The sequence below is a fragment of the Vulpes vulpes genome, chromosome 9 (assembly GCF_048418805.1).
Source record: "Vulpes vulpes isolate BD-2025 chromosome 9, VulVul3, whole genome shotgun sequence".
Lineage (NCBI taxonomy): Eukaryota > Metazoa > Chordata > Mammalia > Carnivora > Canidae > Vulpes > Vulpes vulpes.
Window position 1 is genome coordinate 32,269,262 of NC_132788.1, and position 6,109 is coordinate 32,275,370.

A 6,109-nucleotide genomic window follows, 5' to 3' on the forward strand; every position below is an offset into this window, starting at 1 on the left:
TTGCTTCTATGTGGATGAAATTGGAGGGTATTATGCTGAGTGAAATAAGTCGGTCGGAGAAGGACAACCATTATGTGGTCTCATTCATTTGGGGAATATAAAAAATAGTGAAAAGGAATAAAGGGGAAAGGAGAAAAAACAAGTGGGAAATATCAGAAAGGGATACAGACCATGAGAGACTCCTAACTCTGGGAAACGAACAAGGGGTGGTGGAAAGGGAGGTGGGTGGGGGGTGGGGGTGACTGGGTGATGGGCACTGAGGGGGGCACCTGATGGGATGAGCATTGGGTGTTATGCTATATGGTGGCAAATTGAACTCCAATAAAAAATAATAAAGAAAGAAAAAAGAAAACAAAATTACCTTTGACAAGGTCAACTGAAATTTGACAAGTTCCTTTTTTTTTTTTTTTTTTGGCGCACAATGCCATTGAAATGATATTTTGTGTATAAATACATGCAAGCTCAAAACGAAGAAAAAGAGTCTGGAGCTGGTTTTGGTAAAGCATCATGCCATGGAAATGGTCGGCCACCACAAATGAGATCTTGCCACACAGCAATGCTGGGAGTGATCAGAACTCTTAAAATAGTAAAATGAGATCAAGAATCTTAGTTTTGCTTCTGGAAATATGAATTGCATTTTTTTTTTCATTTAACTCAAGCTGGAAAAAAATTGTGAGTCTTTCTTACTTGAGTCTGTAGGAAATTGATACCTGTGGTGCCTTAGTTCTATCTACACCAAAACCAAACTCAGGTGAATAGGTTATGGTTGTCTGTCATGAGAGAAGGATGTTACTGATGTATATATAGTATTTGAAAATCAGCCGCTTCCGATGTGCTTTTGCTTCACAGGATAGAAGAAATCTTAGTCCATTTTTTTTCCCGTCAAATTTGCTGAAATTTGCCTGCCTCAAGCAGTAGCAACTCTCAAGAAATGAAAAAGTTGAGATTTGGCATGTTCCTAACAATACATGCAAAGACTAGAGTGCTTGATTTAGTTTTTATGGAATTGCCCCGGTATCTTTGTGTATCGTTGTGTTCATCAGCACCCCCTTAATCATTAAACAGACATGCCCAAAACAGTGCATGCACGTGTGTCTCTATTTAGTTGTAATGTGACCACTGTCTGTTTCCTTCCTATAAAATGGACATTATAATGTTTGTTAACGAGGTGGTTTTGAGTTTCAAATACAATAGTGAAAAACTCCTTTCTTTGATAGTTACATAGGTTAGGCAAATACAGGCAGGCATTTAGTATTAAATTATAGCATGTGAAACACCAAAAAGTAGTGACAGGTGGTTGTTATTTCTACTGAAAAAAAAAAAAAACCCACCAATTTTTTTTTTTTAAAGTCTTCGTTATGCTAGCTCTTGAGTTTTAAGCTTGGTGGTTTGTCAAAGTAAATGTGACTAGTAAGTGGTGAAGCAAAGTTACTAATAACCTGGTTTTAGAAAAACAGTGAATAAACAAATTGATGTTGCTAGCATTTAAGTGGCACAGTAGCATGTGTACTATTACAAGGATCTTTCTGTAATTGCTATAAAATGTTCTTTTAAAGTAAAGTTTACTGTGCCCCTCTAGTCCATTCTCTGTTTCTTACTAGCTGTCCCCACTCCCAGCCTCTATCACACGCAAACCTCAAGTGTGTCTTTGGACCCATTCTGTTCATTTTCAAGTATGTCAACAAGCAAGAGAGAGAAAGAGAGCCACAGGTGAGTGTACGCGAGAATGTGCACAAGTGCTAGAGGGGACAGAGGGAGATGGAGAGAGAAACTTCAGCAGACTCCCCACAGAGTGGGAGTCCCCACTGACTCTGAGGTCAGGACCTGAGCCCAAACCAGGAGTCAGAGCGTAACCAACTGAGCCACGATATCAGACTGTTGTTTTTTTTTTTTTTTTTGGAAGTAAAATTTAGTTGCTACGGAGATGGGATGGGCCTGGAGATTTCCAGGTCAGGACGATGGCAATGAAGCCGTGGTGAGGGAAGGAAGGTGATTTTTGTTTTGAGAAAGGGAGTTGGATGCTCAGCCTGCCCTCACCAGCAGGGTGATGTTTCTCAACTTCTTGAAACTCCTCCCCCGTGTTGGTTAAACCTCAGCTCCCTAGAAGCACCCCACTAATCCAACCACCAGATTGTTGATGCCAGGCCATCGGGGGTTGAGAGAGGGCTCCAGAGACCTGCACAAGCCCTGACATAACACTTCTTACATATTTGAATATCTTCTCATAAGAAAGGTGATTTTAGTTTTATGTTCATTTGCTATTTGGCAGTTAACCAAGTAGAACTTGGTACTGTGTAGTTGGATACCTGGATCTTGAATTGAGGAAAATTAGTAAGTTGTAGGTTGGAGGTAATAGACTTGGGAGTCAGGTTGCCAGATAAAATACAAGGCATCCAGTTTAATTTGAACTTAAGAGAAACTAATTTATTTATTTTTTAGTGGACGTATGAACTGTGCTGTTTTTTTATATTTCCTTTTGTGAAATCTCTCAACTCTGATTGGGGTGTCATCAACATTTAGATAGTAACAGTCTTTGTAACCACTTTATTGAGACATATATCAGACAGTATACCCATTTCAAGTATATATGCAAGGATGTGAAGTGTATGCACAAAGTGATGCAGCCACCTCCACGATTCTAGAATAATTTCATCTCCTCCCAAAAAACCCCTGTGTCCCTGTCTCATGTAGCTGTCTACCCCTAACCCTTCATCCTCTGACCCTTCCTCACTCCAGCCCTATGCAACCACTAATCTACTTTCTGTTTCTATTTACCTGTTCTGGACAATTGATGTAAATGGAATCCTATGGTGGGTAGATTTGTTTGCGATCGGCTCCTGTCACTTAGCTTAATCCACAAGATAACACGTAGCAATACTTCATACCTTTTTATGGCCCAGTAGTATTTATGGATATACCAGCTTTGTTAATCTCTTTATTCAGCTTTGGACATTTGGGTCGTTTCTACCTATTGCCTATGATGAATAATGCTGCTAAGAATCTTCACATAGAGGGGCTGCACCTGGCCTTATGGGCTGAGAAGAAAAGCCAAGGTGATCACAGTAATGAATGCTGTGGAAGAAAACCAGGGGTCTGGCGAGTCTCAGAAAGTGGAGGAGGCCAGCCCTCCTGCAGTGCAGCAGCCCACCGACCCTGCATCCCCCACTGTGGCCCACACCTGACCCGGTGGAGTCAGATGCTGGGGACAAGAACACCACCAAAGCAGCCGACGATGAGCCGGAGTACGAGGACGGCCGGGGCTTTGGCATTGGGGAGCTGATGTCTGGTGTGGGGGAAACTTCGGGGCTTTTCCTGGTGGCCAGGCCGCATTGTGTCTTGGTGGATGACGGGCTGGAGCTGAGCAGCTGAAGGCACCTGCTGGGTCATGTGGTTTGGAGATGGCAAGTTCTTGGTGGTGTGTGTTGAGAAGTTGATGCCGCTGAGCTCCTTCTGCAGTGCTTTCCACCAGGCCACCTACAACAAGCAGCCCATGTACCGCAAAGCCATCTATGAAGTCCTGCAGACGCGGGGAGAAGCCAGTAGAGGCGCGGGGAAGTTGTTCCCGGCATGCCACGACAGTGATGAGAGTGACACTGCCAAGGCCGTGCAGGTGCAGAACAAACAGATGATCGAGTGGGCTCTCGGAGGGCCTATGCACCACCCCCAGCAGCCAAAAAGCCCCGAAAGAGCACAGCTGCCAAGCTTAAGGTCAAGGATATCATTGATGAACGCACAAGAGAGCGGCTGGTGTACGAAGTGCGGCAGAAGTGCCTGAACATCAAGGACATTTGCATCTCTTGTGGGAGCCTCAGCGTTACCCTGAACACCCTCTCTTTGTTGGAGAAATGTGCCAACACTGTAAGAACTGCTTCCTGGAGTGTGCACACCAGCACGATGATGACAGCTACCAGTCCTACCACACCATTTGCTGTGGCGGAGGCGGGGGGGGGGGGGGGGTGGTGGTGGCGCGAGGTGCTCACGTGTGTGGGAACAATAACTGCTGCAGGTGCTTTTATATGGAGTGTGTGGATCTCTTAGTGGGCCCGGGGGCCGCCCAGGCAGCCATCAAGGAGGACCCCTGGAACTGCTACATGTGTGGGCACAAGGGCACCTACGGGCTACTGTGGTGGCAGGACGACTGGCCCTCACGGCTCCAGATGTTCTTCGCCAATAACCATGACCAGGAATTTGACCCTCCGAAGGTTGACCCGCCTGTCCCAGCCGAGAAGAGGAAGCCCATCCGGGTGTTGTCTCTATTTGATGGAATTGCTACAGGGCTTCTGGTGCTAAAGGACTTGGGGATTCAGGTGGATTGCTACATCGTCTCCGAGGTGTGCGAGGACTCCACCTCGGTGGGCATGGTATGGCACCAGGGGAAGATCATGTATTTCGGGGATGTTTGCAGTGTCACGCAGAAGCATATCCAGGAGTGGGGCCCGTTCGATCTGGTGATTGGGGGCAGTCCTTGCAATGATCTCTCCGTTGTCAATCCTGCCCATAAAGGACTCTACAAGGGCACTGGCCGGCTCTTCTTTGAGTTCTACCACCTGCTGCATGATGTGTAGCCCAATGAGGGAGATGACCCCCCCTTCTTCCGGCTCTTTGAGAATGTGGTGGCCATGGGCATTAGTGACAAGAGGGACATCTCGTGATTTCTCGAGTCCAACCCTGTGATGATTAATGCCAAAGAAGTGTCAGCTGCACACAGGGCCCACTACTTCTGGAGGAACCTTCCTGATATGAACAGGAGCCATTGGCATCCACTGTGAATGATAAGCTGGAGCTGCAGGAGTGTCTGGAGCACGGCAGGATAGCCAAGTTCAGCAAAGTGAGGACCATTACTACTAGGTCGAACTCCATAAAGCAGGGCAAAGACCAGCATTTCCCCGTCTTCATGAATGAGAAAGAGGACATCTTAGGGTGCACTGAAATGGAAAGGTGTTTGGCTTCCCTGTCCACTATATCGATGTCTCCAGAATGAGCCACTTGGCGACGCAGAGACTGTTGGGCTGGTCATGGAGCATGCTGGTCATCAGCCACCTCTTCGCTCCGCTGAAGGAATATTTTGCTTGTGTGTAAGGGACATGAGGGCAGACTGAGGTAGTGACACAAAGTTAAACAAACAAAAAAAAACCACAAAACACAACAACATAAGGATGGAGAGAAGTATCCGCACCCAGAAGAGAAAAAGGAAATTTAAAATAAAAACCAGAGGCGGCAGAAGTACCAGAGGGCTTTGCCTTGCACAAAGGGTTGGACGTCATCTCCTGATTTTTCAGTGTTGATTTTCAGTCCTATTTAAAAACGAAACCAAGTTCCCTCCCATCTCCCCCCCCACTTTTTTTGGTCAAACCTTTTGTTTTCTACTCTTTTCAGAGGGGTTTTCTGTTCATTTGGGTTTTTGTTTCTTGCTGTGATTGAAATAAGAGGGTTTATTGCAGCAAAAATCAGTAACAGGAAATAATAACAATACCTTGCAGAGGAAGGACAGGAGGCAAAAAAAAGGAAATTCTACAGAAATCTATATATTGGAGGTTTTTTTTCTAACTATATATCTTTTTTTTGTTGTCTTTAGCCTGATCAGATAGGAGCACAGCAGGGGGCAGAAAATAGTGACGCTCAGTGGCAGAATTTCCTTCCAGCCGCCTAGCTGTCTTGCCAGGACTATTCCTGGTCATGCAGAACAGAGCCCAACGAGCAGCAGGGAGACAGATCACACAAGACCCTTTTATACAGTATTTCAGGTGCCTACCACACAGGAAACCTTGAAGATCAGTTTCTAGAAGCCACTGTTACCTCTACCAGTTTACATATATATGACAGATATGAGATATATATATATAAAGGTACTGTTAACTACCGTACAACCTGACTTCATAATGGTGCTTTAAAACAGCGAGATGAGTAAAAACATCAGCTTCCACGTTGCCTTATGTGCAAACGGTTTTAACTTGGATGGAGAAGGGAGGCAGCTTGAAGGTGAATCGTTGCCATGGCCGGCTTTCCCCTGGTGTTTTAACAGGTGAAGGAGGAGAATTTGGGACCCACGTACTCCCACTTCTCCCTGACAAAAATGGGTGAGAGGTGAGACGGGGTGGGTCGCACCATG

General features: G+C 45.6%; 1 pseudogene; it reads left to right on the top strand.

The window, feature by feature from the left end:
* Positions 1 to 2,995: 2,995 nt before the first annotated feature.
* On the top strand, positions 2,996 to 5,222 carry LOC112912700 (DNA (cytosine-5)-methyltransferase 3A pseudogene; annotated as a pseudogene).
* Positions 5,223 to 6,109: the final 887 nt, after the last annotated feature.